A 14,412-nucleotide genomic window follows, 5' to 3' on the forward strand; every position below is an offset into this window, starting at 1 on the left:
AGTATAAAAAAAAATCATGTTTTAAAATGAAATAAAAAGGCTGAGTGATACAAATCTTAAAATATAATTTATTTATTTTTTATTTTTTTATCCCACTATCATACATTTTGCACCAATGTATCGGTAGTAGAACTACAAAATGAGTTTCAAATTCGCGATTTAAATAAAGATTTTAAGAGGTTAGTGAATGCTGCATGACTGTGACGTGTTTAAATGGGCGTGCCCGCTGAATAACGGAGTCTCATTCAAACGCTGCAGCGGAGGGAGTTGCCATGGAAACGTGCGCAACACTGTAACTGACGAACAGTAAATCTCCGTCTCTCGCTGCTGTTTTCACTGCTTTCAGGTGAGTTTAGTCTCTAAAAATCACACAAATATCACATACAACTGTTCCAGACACTTTCTTACATGTAACTGACATGTTTCTGTTCAATACTTACTTCACAGAAATGTTTTACAGTCTTCGAAAAAGTCCGCTAGCAACTGTTTTCAGACGAGGTATGTTATAACTCTGAAGCTTGAGGTCTTATTTATGAAAGTTTGGGCTTTTAATCACATCTTTATGTGTAGATGAGAGGTTTTGATAGCTTTGTAAAGGGTTTGCTGTCAGTTTGTCAATGGTTTATTGAAAGTTGTCTAACTCAGTGGTTCTCAAACTGGGGGCCGCAAAGAAATTCTGGAATATGAAATTATTTGTAAAAATTATTTTACCTGTATGTAAGTCAGAATTGTCCCATCTGAACTTTTGATTCAGATGGGACACTCAACATGGTGACTCTGAGGACTCGCCTGGCATCTTTCGCCGAGACTGCACCACCGCTGCGGTGCCGCGCCGTAAAAAGCGCCATGCTCAGCGGGTCCCGGAACCTCCTCCAACCCGCAAAAGCTCGCCGGTTTTTATCAGTAGGTACCTACCAGACGGCTCTATTCCTCGAAGTGGTCTGTGTTCTCTAGCTGGTGCACAGCTCGTGGCATATCACCCCCAGACTGTGGGGTGACGGAGGTTCTCTCTTTCCTGCAAGAGCTACTGGATAAGGGCAGAACCCCATCCACGCTCAAGGTCTATGAGGCGGCCACAGCAGCGGGAAGGAACGATCTGGTCATCCGCTTCCTTAGAGGAGCTAAGAGGTTAAATCCTCCCTGACCTCCCTCAGTCCCCATGTGGGACCTTTCTACGGTTCTGGAAGCCATGAAAGGTGCCCCATTCGAGCCAATCCAATCGATAGATATCAAACAGTCTACAATAAGATTTCACTTCTACTGATAATAAAATTTTGGTTGGCTACTATGAGATGGATAGCCTAAATGTTATATAATTCAGATGGGCTACCTGTTATTTCAATGGTATATCAAAAAGTGTATATTTTTCAATGTCATTGTTGGTACATTTTACCAGTATTTACCATACTTTCAAAACAAAAATTAAAATAGGAAAAATTTGCAATTTGAAAATAATTTAAGAAAAAAATGTGTTTTACAGAGAGAAAAACAAACAAACAAAAAAAAAACAAGATTTGGTTTTCAAAAAGCCTTTTTCCAAAAGGTACATCTGAAAAAAGGGGGGTCGTCTTATAATCAGGGTCGTCTTATATTCGGGACAATACGGTAATATTATTTACTATATTGATCTTTAAAGTTATTTCATAGTTTGCTAATGTTAAAAGAAACTTTCAAATTTAAAAATGTAGCTTATTAGTAGCTATAGTGAATGTTGAAATGAACAAACTCTAACAAGGAACAATACTTCTACAGTTTTCATCAATGCTACGAATGGACTCTTATTGTTAAGTATTACCATTTAATTTCAACAGCCATGCTTAAAGATGGCCATCTTTAAATATCTACACAAGGCCATAGCATTAAAAATTACATACATATGGATATTGTATGTGTACTCTCACACTTTATTTGCTTTTATTTTTGTAACACTTGATAATTATCTAATAAAAAAAATAAATAAAAAAAAGTTAGTCACACACGGGGCAAAAGCGCAGCGCTGCGTCTAGGAAAACTCGGAGGTATCACACACACACACCAGACGCTTTGCGTTCAAATCAAGTGGCGGTCTAAAACAATTTAATCACCAAACGGACATAAGTTTGCTTCAAGAATGAACAATGTGGCATAAATGAGTTTGAAGTTCGGGTGTTTAAAAAAACAGAGCAAGCGGAAAGAGAGCGCGCGATCTGTATTACAGCTACTCTATATGAAGCATACAGACTTTATTAGAACCACAGAAAGACAAACGTTTTGCTGAAAAATGCACAATACATAATTTATAGCCCAGGGTGAAGTCATTATACATTCACAACGATTTGGGACAAATATAATGTAATTTAATAGAAAACTATGTGAATGGCGCTCTGTTCCGCGGCAGGCTTTTCTGTCGGCTGTATTTAAATGCGCGTCTGGAGTTTCCCGCTCTGTGCAGCGCGCAGTGTCACGTGTCAAAATAAACAACACGTGCTGTCAGTGATTTCCCTCTAGAGGCCGCTCTAGCACTGTATAATGCCAGTGGACCCTTCTCAGCCACTCAAGCAACGGTTGCAAACCGGAAAACTATGGGCATGGATTTTTGCCGATAACCGATTGTGAATCGGTCGACCTCTACTCGAAAGTCATACTCAAACCAAGGCACGGGTACGTTCCTAAATCCCTCAACACACCGTTTAGGGCACAGGTGATTTCCTGTCAGCCTTGCCGGTCTCTAATGAGGAAAAGGACACGAGCTTCCTTTGCCCTGTCAGGGCTTTAAGGGCTTATGTGTCTCGCTCGTTTGTTTTCAGACAGACGGAGCAGCTCTTTGTCTCGTTCAGCAGACGTTGCCCAATGGGCGCGCAAGCTGTCTTGACTATGTCTGCATGCTGCCGCAACGCGTTTTGCATTATTACAAAATTAAGGATAATTTTTTGGCTTCAATATCTCGCGGAAAAGAGATTTTAGAATGTTAGATTTTAGGCAGTATTAGAATGTTGCATGGAGATACGGTAAGGTGCCCTGAGGGCAGTATTAGAATTTATGCTGCAAAAATGTCCTTAGAGCAGCAAATGAATGTTGTGCTAAAATACGACACGGTGCTCTAAGACCAGTATTAGAATATATGCATCAAAAATGCACTAAAGAGCAGCTAAGCATTTTGTTGTATGTAGCTATGACAAAATGCCCTGGAAGCAGCAAGTGTGCAATGACAGCAGCGTAACTTGCTATTATAGCCAGTAAAAGTTATAATAGAATATAAGCTAACATTAGCTATTATCCTTTCTTAGAGCTAGATAGCTAATGTTGCGAGTTAGCTTACTTACATCAGTTAGCTAGCTAGTTAAATAACAGCTCGATAGAAAAACAAGCTTTACTTGTTATATATACTTCATTATCTTGACATTTTAATGTAATAATCTAATATAGTTCAACATAAAACATAACATTACCTAAACTGCAACAATATCCTTAACGTGATGTCTCCACTCTCCAGGATGTCTACCACGTCCTGAGAAAAACAATTCAAATAATCCATGTCCTGCCTCCTGCTGTCGCTGATTGGACAACTGAGAGAACCAATAAGATGCAATGCTGCCCTGAGAACATATTTCAATAACTAAAAGTCTAATCTGCATCCCAGACTGCTTTAGAAGCTCCTTGCCACTGATGGATCCTGCATACAAGTATGATGACACAAAGGTGAACGCGCCATGTGGTGCCATGCTAATTAACCCCTTGAAGGTGCAGTGGGATTTATAAGAGGAAAACACTTCACTTTGAAGCAGGAGAGAGGATGGAGTTTGGCACCGCAGCTCTGTGTAGTCGATCACCACGTGTGTTTGGATAGTCCTGGAAATCCTTTGGCATGTGAGCCTTGACCGCTTCCTCAGACAACCAGATGTGCACTGATCCAAGAACAGTATAAAAGAAAATTTGCTTAGGTTGTTATAATTTGACTCATGGTGGACTGATGAATATCAAATCTGTGAACCAGATCCCTTTGTGTCAGACCAACTGAGAGATGGACCATGAAGAGAAAAAAAAAAAAACTCATCTATGGGCTGCAGACATTGACCCTTTTAAAACAATTAAAAAAAAATTTCATGTGTTTATACATACAGAAAGTAGCATTTGTAACATTTAAATTGTGTTTTCTTCCACATCGCCCCACACATTCATAACACAATATATATTTTATGTACTGTATAATATACAAAATTAGAAAGCAAATAATAAATGAAAAAACTATATAATTACAGATGCATTGCCTGATGCTCCACCTTCACTCCTAGTTGTAGCTGCCCTTGCTCTGGTCACACGAACCCTGTTGTGGGTTACAGGTTCAATGAGTCTCCAGAACGCCATTAAGTGATTATAAGTCACAACACTACATAAGATGTGGGACATGTTTGAGATGATATACATCATAAAATGACCAAGTTACTTTTAGACTGTATTGTAGCTTACTTGTCTGTAAACCTGTATACTGTACATGTAAATAAAATATCTAAATGAACATACTGTATTATGCAAAGACCAGAAAATTATAATACAGCATCTCATTAATGATATAATATAATTTATAAGTTTTAAATCTTACCTAGTGTAGAACCGTATGTCATCGTCTGATGTAGCAAATCTGCCCAAGCAAAATCTGTGACGGACAGACAGTTCTTCCACCTGTTTCCTCAGTTGTTCCACTTCCTTTCGGAGATCTTCAGTCTGATCTAAAGAAAGATCGACAGCCGCAGGAACGGGAAATGTACAATAATCATGCTCCTGATGCTGGAGGTCTTCGTTCAGTGGAGGCGAAACTTCCCTCCTCTGCCATGTCCCAGTGCACCTTAGTGCTGAAGTGGAGTAGTTGTTCCACTCAAAGTGGGCACTGTACCTTTCTTCAGTAGCCGGCATCCTGTGGCAGTCGATGGCTCGATCAAATCACTCTTGAAATGATGACTGCAGACTCTTGTGTTAGGAGTGATATTAAAATCCTCACGTCGGATATAGTGAATCCATTTTTTATGCGTTTCCTGGTCCAAATGGAAGGTATGGAAGCTAACTATGGGATCATTTTCCCATCAAAAGTATTGCAGTAACGGATCGAAAAATAATAAGCGTGAATCAAAAATGTAAACACATTAAAAAATATATTGCACAACACTGAAACGTGAATTCAAAGTTTTCCAAATCGCAAACAAAATCAGGTTTCCCGCTCATATTTTTATTTTTTGTGTGCTTAAGGTCTTTTCCCCTTCGCTCTTGTTTTCACGTTCTGCGCTTGCATTTCCAAATGTTGCGGTTAGAGTTTCCTGTAAATCAGGTTGGGTTTCAGCGTCACCATTGGTCCACTAGTTCAAGATTCAGTCGAAGGGGGAGTCAACGTCACTCCAATGTGACTCGTGGCTGCTGTGGCAGGTGTGTGAAGATGGATAACCAGCGTCAGCAGGCAAATGCCGGACAATCTCATGTAATTAGCCATCAATATTTTTTTAGTGGGCAACAGGTGATATGTTTGTTTTGTGAATTATGCCAGTTTTGAGGATTTTGGTTTAGGTGCAAATAATTAATTGATTGCTTTAATTTATTTAGATAATTTTACTTAATGTTTCATGTATATTCACAGGCAGTGTCAAGGCTGCTTTTAGAGAGACTTGTCGTTTTAGTCACGACTACAGGAGGCCATGCAGAGCTTGCCTCTAGACCTGGATTATTTATATTTTATTTGCACAAATGATTTGGTTTTGATCACTTCACATACAAGTTGTGAACATGTACCTCAAGAGGTAACGCAGTGTCTTTCAAACCTGTGTTCTGTTCTTTTTAAATCACCTGGACACAAGACATACCTCTTCAGTTGTTGTGAATGAAATTGCTGGACCAACGGGACGTCCCAAAACCATTGTATCTGAGCAGCACCTCAGACGATTGATTGAAATTGGTCTGACTGTACCTTGCATTTCAAAACTGCTTGGCATGTCAACACGAACCATAGAATGCAGAATGCAAGAGTTTTGTATAACAGTGAGAGGAACATACAGTCAATTGACCGACGAAGAGTTGGACAATCTTGTGGTTGCAATCAAAACAACATCACCACACTCAGGCTACAGAATGATGAGAGGACACTTGAAAGCTCTTGGTCATCGAGTCCAGTGGAGCAGAGTCTGTGACTCTATGAATAGAGTTGATTCAGCTGGAGTCCTTGCTAGAATGTCACAACTTGGACATGTTGTGAGAAGATCATATTCAGTTCAGGCCCCTCTGTCCCTCATGCATTTGGAAACCAACCAAGTTTTTTATTATTGTAATTAACATTCTCAAATACCTACTATAGTGGCAAACTTCTACACCAAAGGTTCTCTTGGAAAACATGTAACTTAACGAAATGCTAACGAAATGCAACATCAGTACCTTAAAACAGATATAAAATCAGTTAAGGAGAGCTCTACAACAGAGCGGCTTGATTTGAGCAATCTGAACTGCAAATGCAAGTTACATATCTTAAATCAGATATAAACTACAGAAACAGCACTCTAATAGAGGCTCACTTTTAAAACATTTCAGAATAGAAAATGCAACTTAAGTATCTTAATCTTAAGATATAAAAGTACTGCTGACCTCCCAACAGGTTGAGATAAGAAATATGTTAAACTGTAACACTAAAAGCTATGGATTAAGAGAAACTCCAGCACTACATGATATTTAAACTCTGCTAAATGCTCCCCCTGATTTTATGGCTTGTACAATGATGCATTTAAAGTCTTCGTATGTTGTCATGTGTGCTACTGGAAAGGTAACTCTTTTAGTGCAAGTGCTCGCTATTGGGTAGCATATGGTGTGCTGTAGCATTCTGACTTTACAGTCATGATCAAATTTGAAAACTATCTGAAAAGCCTTCTGTTCCGAAAGCAGTAGTGGCTTGTGCCCCTGGGCTGTAATCCATTGCATGACTCTAGGGAGAGTGAGGTAGGATGGCTCTGTTTCCACTTCTGCTGCATCTTCAGCATTCTCTATGGTTTGGTGTAAAGAAAAAAAAATAAAACGAGAGTTACCGCAACAGAAGGACTGAGAGACTCTGGTTTAATAGCAATACTTTGCTATGTTACACTGAAAAGACTGGACAAATCTCATTTTCTAAAAGTCTCGTTTTCTCTATCCCAGTTCAGTATCACATTTTTAGTGAAGAAAGTCATATCTTGGACAATGTCAGTCCTGTCTTGTGTTTTCCCCCTCCTCTCGTGCCCATATTTGGTTTGTCCCTGTTCCTGTGATTATTAGTTGATTATAGTCTCCTTCCGTGTTTGATTGTTCCCCACCTGTTTCAGTTCTCCTCGTCTGATTTCCTTCCGTTTATAAGCCCTGTGTTTCCCTGTCGTCTTGTCAGCTGTTAATTGTCTATATGTCTGTTTGGAAGTCCCATGTCTCCTGTGTTGAAAATAAAATCCTTATTACCGAGCTCCTCGTCTCCCGGGATCCAGTAGGATTGTGACAGACAGCCTGAGAGTGAGTAGTGTTATTCAATTTTAATTGAGTACACCATCCCATTAAGATTAATAATAATAAAGTACAAAACAACGCAAAGCCCACCTCCACATTCAATTTCTTGAAGGAAGTCCTGAAAGAAGTTTGATTTTGCTCTCTACCGAATCCCTTGAACTTCCTCTCTCACTCATTTCAGGAGCAACATTGCTGAGAATATAGTCTGCATCTGGCTGGAAAAAGAACAAATTGTCTGTAGAACAACAAATTGGTGTTTGGATCAAAAACAACGTTGTTACAAACATTTACCTTATTGTACAATCCTCCCCAGGAACAAACAGACTCTTGCAAAGACTTGGATGCTCCATAAGAATGTCCAGCAATCCATACAGCTGGAGGCCTTTGCGCAAGTCTCCAAGCATTGGTGTAACTCTAAATGTTGCGTGGAGAACAATTGCTCTTATGGAGAAAAACAAAAGTAACATTTAATAATAATAATAAAATAAAAACCTTAAATCTAGGAATACAGCATAAGTTTGTTTCAAGTTATAAGTTAGGCAATTAAGGTTAACAAGTTAAATTTAATTTCACTGAATGTAACAGTCTTCCAAATTCTGCCTTTCACGACACAGTCTGCTTAAAAGGGATAGTATTTTCCATTATGGCATCTTTTTGTTCTATGTTGAGTGCTCCTGTGTATCCACAGCTGATTATTTCATCTGTGAATTCAGTCAAATCAGTTGCTGCTTCAATCTAAAGAAAAACCGTCAGTGGTAACAGGATGCCAAAATGACTCCTGTTATTACTGGTAATATGCAAACCAACAATACAATATACTGCTGGTAACTATTACGCAGTATGCAAAGTGAAGTTACCTTTGCGATCAATAGGAAGTATTCAACATCATCTACATCATTCTTGCAAATTCTGGTGACATCAACTTCCCCAGTGGTGAGGTAAAAGTAGCACCACTCTCATAAAACATGGGGCTGGGCCACCTTAAGCTAGGCTCACAGCAAAGATCTCTCCAGCAGTCCTATTATTCCAAAGTGAGGTTTTAAAAAGCACTCAGTCATTGCAATTACATAGATAATTTAAAAAATTAGCTACAACATCACAAACCTGAAAAGACCATTGTCAAGGTCACTGTTGAAGTACTGTGGAGTCTTTGCTCTCTGACCCAAGAATAGGCCTTTTTCAATGCCACTGATCATTTCTTTGGTATTTGTCTGTCTTTCTTGTACTGCCCCTGACCCTGCACTTGAACTTGTGGAGTGGCGTTACAGGACTCTGATTAAGAGTCTGTGTTAGCACAGAGATGAGGCTCTGTGCTGCACTAAGCACATCTGGATACTCGGTCTGCTAAACACAAAGTTAACATTAAGAGTTAATGCAAGTATAATGAGAAACAATGAGAAAACCTTTATATTGTGCATTCAGAAAGTATTCAGAACGCTTCACTCTTTATGTTGTCATTTTTATTTACTCCACAAAGTACACTTGAACCATGATGACAACACCCGTTTTGGCACATTTATTAAATTAAAATAAAAACACATTGATTTAAGTATTAAAGCCCTTTACTATGTCATTTTAACTTGTATTTTCAGGTGTTCTGACTGGAGGTCTACCAGTGGTAAATTCTTTAATAGACTGGTCAAGGAAAGACAGACAGCTGTCTATGTAAACCTGAAAAGGTCTGGATACTTATGTTAAAGGTGATTTATTATGTAGGGTTATACATTTGCTTTAAAAAAAAAAGTCAAAACTATTATCAATTCAATAAGGCACTGAGCATATATTGGTGAGGTTTCATATGTGAACAATCCACTCAAGACTGCGGGAAAAATGGGTCTGACTACTTTATGAATGCACTGTATATAGGCCTACATTTCAAGTGTTTAGTTGGCATACTTATTCTGGTTCTGTTCTGTCCTCTATTTCTAATATAATCTAATATAAACGGTTACCAGCTAGACTTCTCAAAGCTATTGGAACTGCTTTATTGATGTGATAACGATAGATCATTTGATACTGATTTCTTTGCAATATCCTGGAAAAAGTCCCTACGTAAGGTAACAACGCTAGCCGTCCCAGTGTACACCGTTACAGCTAGTAAAATCATGCATTTTTAGATATACAGCCAAAAACTTAAATAGTCAAGTCAAGTCACCTTTATTTATATAGCGCTTTTACAATACAGATTGTGTCAAAGCACTTAACAGTATCAAATTGGAGGACAGAGTGTCAGTAATGTATAATGATAAGATTAAACACTCAATTTTCAGTTAAAGGCATTTCATTATTGAATTCAGAGATGTCATTGTCTAGCTCAGTTTAGTTTAAATAGTATCTGTGCAATCAAATCGGCGATAATCGCTAGAAATTAAGTGTCCCCAACTGAGCAAGCCAGAGGCGACAGCGGCAAGGAACCAAAACTCCCTCTGTGACAGAATGGAGAAAAACCTTGGGAGAAACCAGGCTCAGTCGGGGCCAGTTCTCCTCTGACCAGACGAAACCCGCAGTTCAAAAGTTTATATTTCTATTTTAATTTTGTTGCAATTTCTAACAATAGTAGTATTATGTAGTTAGGTATTTTATTATATTTTAGTTATTTTTGGTTGATATCTAGGGATATATCTCTGGGGGTCATCTGGGTGTCCTGGTCTCCGCTGACGATCAGGGCTGTAGACATCATCTCTTGGTGCTGATCCACCATCTGATCGGATACGGACTGAGAAACAGACTAGGAAAGAAACAGACAAATATTAGCGTAGATGCCATTCAACTTACGATGTAACGAGTACATCGTGTGTTATGGGGAGTGTTCGGTTCCGGTTGATCTAATTAATGCAGCCTAACAATCCTTTAACGGATTTGAATAATAGAAGCGTATTAATGCGTTATGTGTAAGCCAGGCTAAAGAGATGGGTCTTTAATCTAGATTTAAACTGACAGAGTGTGTCTGCCTCCCGAACAGTGTTAGGTAGACTGTTCCAGAGTTTGGGTGCTAAATAGGAAAAGGATCTGCCGCCCGCAGTCGATTTTGATATTCTAGGTATTATCAAGCGGCCAGAGTTTTGAGAACGCAGCGGACGTGGAGGACTATAATGCGATAAGAGCTCGCTCAAGTACTGAGGAGCTAAACCATTCAGGGCTTTATAAGTAATTAACAAGATTTTAAAATCTATCCGATGCTTGATAGGGAGCCAGTGCAGTGTTGACAGAACCGGGCTAATATGGTCATATTTCCTGGTTCTAGTAAGGACTCTAGCTGCTGCATTTTGGACTAACTGTAGTTTGTTGATCAAGCGTGCAGAACAACCACCCAATAAAGCATTACAATAGTCTAACCTTGAGGTCATAAACGCATGAATTAACATTTCTGCATTTGACGTTGAGAGCATTGGTCGCAATTTAGATATGCTTTTGAGATGAAAAATGCAGTTTTACAGATGCTAGAAACATGGCTTTCAAATGACAGATTGCTATCGAACAGCACACCTAGGTTCCTGACTGATGAAGAAGAATTGACAGAGCAGCCGTCAAGTGTTAGATAATGTTCTAGGTTATTACATGTGGGGTTTTAGGTCCGATAATTAACACCTGTTTTTTCAGAATTTAGCAGTAAAAATTATTCGTCATCCAGTTTTTATATCGACTATGCATTCCGTTAGTTTCTCAATTTGGTGTGTTTCACCGGGCGCGAAGAAATATAGAGCTGAGTATCATCAGCATAACAGTGAAAGCTAACACCATGTCTCCTGATAATATCTCCCAAGGGTAACATATAGGCGTGAAAAGTAACGGCCCTAGTACTGAGCCTTGAGGTACTCCATACTGCACTTGTGATCGATATGATACCTCTTCATTCACTGCTACGAACTGATGGCGGTCAGATAAGTACGATTTGAACCATGCTAAGGCACTTCCACTAATGCCAACAAAGTTTTGTAGTCTATTCAAAAGAATGTTGTGGTCGATAGTGTCGAGCAGCGCTAAGATCCAGTAGAACTAATAAAGAGATACAACCACGATCAGATGATAGAAGCAGGTCATTTGTAACTCTAATGAGAGCAGTCTCAGTACTATGATACGATCTAAATCCTGACTGGAATTCCTCACAGATATCATTTTTCTCTAGGAAGGAATATAATTGTGAGGATACTACCTTTTCTAGTATCTTTGACAGAAAAGGGAGATTTGAGATCGGTCTGTAATTAACTAGATCTTTGGGGTCAAGTTGTGGTTTTTTAATGAGAGGCTTAATAACAGCCAATTTGAAGGTTTTGGGGACATATCCTAATGACAATGATGAATTAATAATAGCCAAAAGAGGATCTATGACTTCTGGAAGCAGCTCTTTTAGTAGTTTAGATGGAATCGGGTCTAACATACATGTTGTTGGTTTAGATGATTTAACAAGTTTATACAATTCTTCCTCTCCCACAGTAGAGAATGAATGAAATTGTTCCTCAGGGGATCTATAGTGCGCTATCTGATGCGATACTGTAGCTGACGGCTGCAAGGATACAATTTTATCTCTGATAGTATCGATCTTGGAAGTGAAGTAGTTCATAAAGTCATTACTGCTATGCTCTTGGGAAATGCCAACACCTGTTGATGCTTGATTTTTCGTTAATTTAGTTACTGTATTGAATAAATACCGAGGGTTATGTTTGTTTTCTTCTAGAAGAGACGAAAAGTAATCAGATCTAGCAGTTTTTAATGCTTTTCTGTAGGACAGGGTACTTTCCGCCAAGCTAAACGAAATACCTCTAATTTAGTTTTCCTCCAGCTGCGCTCCATTTTCCGGGCTGCTCTCTTTAGGGCGCGGGTGTGCTCATTATACCACGGTGTTGGACTCTTATCCTTAATCTTCCTTAAGTGTAAAGGAGCAACCGCATCTAGAGTGCTAGAAAAGAGAGAGTCCATAGTTCCTGTTACATCAAGTTGTTCTCAGCTATTGGATATACTGAGGAACTGAGACAAGTCAGGAAGATTATTTATAAAGCAGTCTTTTGTGGTAGAAGTGATGGTTCTACCATATTTGTAACAAGAAGTTGGCTTTACAGCTTTAGCTATATGGAGTATACAGGAGACTAGATAATGATCTGAGATATCATCGCTCTGCTGTAAAATTTCAACGCCACTGACATCAATTCCATGTGACCGTATTAAATCTAGAGTATGATTTCGACAATGAGTAGGGCCTGACACGTGTTGTTTAACACCAATAGAGTTTACAATGTCTATAAATGCTGATCCCAACAAATCTCTTTCATTATCAACATGGATATTAAAATCACCAACGATTAGGACTTTATCTGCAGTCAGCACTAACTCCGATAGAAGATCAGAAAATTCTTTAATAAAGTCTGTATGGTGCCCTGGTGGCCTGTATACAGTAGCCAGTACAAACATCACAGGGATTTATCATTAACACTTGTTTCTTTGGATAACGTTATATGAAGCACCATTACTTCGAACGAATTATACTTGAAACCTGGCCTCTGAGAGATACTGAAAATATTTCTATAAATTGTAGCAACACCTCCCCCTTTACCTTTTGGACGCGGTTCATGTTTGTAACAGTAATCTTGGGGTGTAGACTCGTTTAAAGTAATGTAATCATCTTGTTTTAGCCAGGTTTCTGTCAAACAAAGCACATCTAGTTTATGGTCAGTGAACATATCATTTACAAAAGTGCTTTTGAAGAAAGGGATCTAATATTCAATAAGCCAAGCTTTATCATGTGTTTATCTGTATTATATCGTTTTTTTATTTGTTGAACATCAATTAAATTGTTACTATTACTTTGGTTTGGATGTTTTCTGTATTTTCTAGTTCGGGGAACAGACACAGTCTCTATAGCGTGATATCTAGATGAAAAAGATTCTATGTGCTGAGAGTTAACTGACTTTGGTGACGTGAGGCGGCTAGCAGACGATCGGTTTAGCCAGTCTGTCTGCTTCCTGACCTGGGCTCCAGTTAGTCAAGTACAAACTCTAAGACTATGTGCCATATTTCTAGAGAGAAGAGCGGCACCACCCCAGGAGGGATGAACACCATCTCTTTTCAACAGGTCAGGTCTGCCCCAAAAATTCTTCCAATTGTCTATAAAGCCTATGTTATTTTGCGGGCACCACTTAGACATCCAGCCATTAAGTGACGACAGTCTGCTATGAATCTCATCACCACGGTAAGCAGGGAGCGGACCAGAGCATATTACAGTGTCTGACATCGTACTTGCAAGTTCACACACCTCTTTAACATTATTTTTGGTGATCTCTGACTGGCGAAGTCGAACATCATTAGCGCCGACGTGGATAACAATCTTACTGAATTTACGTTTAGCATTAGGCAGCACTTTTAAATTTGCCAAGATGTCAGGCGCTCTGGCTCCTGGTAAACAATGGACTATGGTGGCTGGTGTCTCTATTTTCACGTTCCGTACAATAGAATCACCAATAACTAGAGCACTTTCATCAGGTTTCTCAGTGGGTGCTTCACTGAGTGGGGAGAACCTGTTTGATGTTCTGATCGGAACGGAAGAGTGGTGCCTCACTGTCACCCAGTTGCCCTGCTGCACGGGCTCAACCGAAACCGAACAATGTACAGGACTCCTTGAGCTAGTCGCATCCAAAGCAGTATCTACAGCCCTCACATTCTTACTGTCCTCAACTAAAGTTTGGATGCGTGTCTCTAGTTCTAAAACCTTCTCTGTCAGCCTAACTATTTCCCTGCATTTATCACATGTGAATCCCTCGCTGCTGACAGAGACAGATAAACTATACATGTGGCATACAGTGCAAACAACAATAGCAGGAGAAGAAGCCATTACTCACCGTGATTGATGAATGATACCAACTTAACTTACCACTGTTGTTAGATGAGCTCGTGAAAAACGGAGCGAGGAAAAAAAAGAAAATAATAATAGGCGCGAATAGAAAT

General features: G+C 39.2%; 1 long non-coding RNA gene across 1 annotated transcript; it reads right to left on the reverse strand.

Annotated features, from left to right (window-relative positions):
- Nucleotides 1-7,438: 7,438 nt before the first annotated feature.
- Nucleotides 7,439-7,910, reverse strand: LOC131535871 (uncharacterized). Its single transcript, XR_009269763.1, has 3 exons — nucleotides 7,768-7,910; nucleotides 7,567-7,691; nucleotides 7,439-7,476 (listed from the first exon to the last, which is right to left on the reverse strand). It is a non-coding gene; the product is annotated as an uncharacterized LOC131535871 (long non-coding RNA).
- Between the last annotated feature and the right edge of the window lie 6,502 nt (nucleotides 7,911-14,412).

This window comes from Onychostoma macrolepis, chromosome 03 (assembly GCF_012432095.1).
Source record: "Onychostoma macrolepis isolate SWU-2019 chromosome 03, ASM1243209v1, whole genome shotgun sequence".
NCBI classification, from domain to species: domain Eukaryota; kingdom Metazoa; phylum Chordata; class Actinopteri; order Cypriniformes; family Cyprinidae; genus Onychostoma; species Onychostoma macrolepis.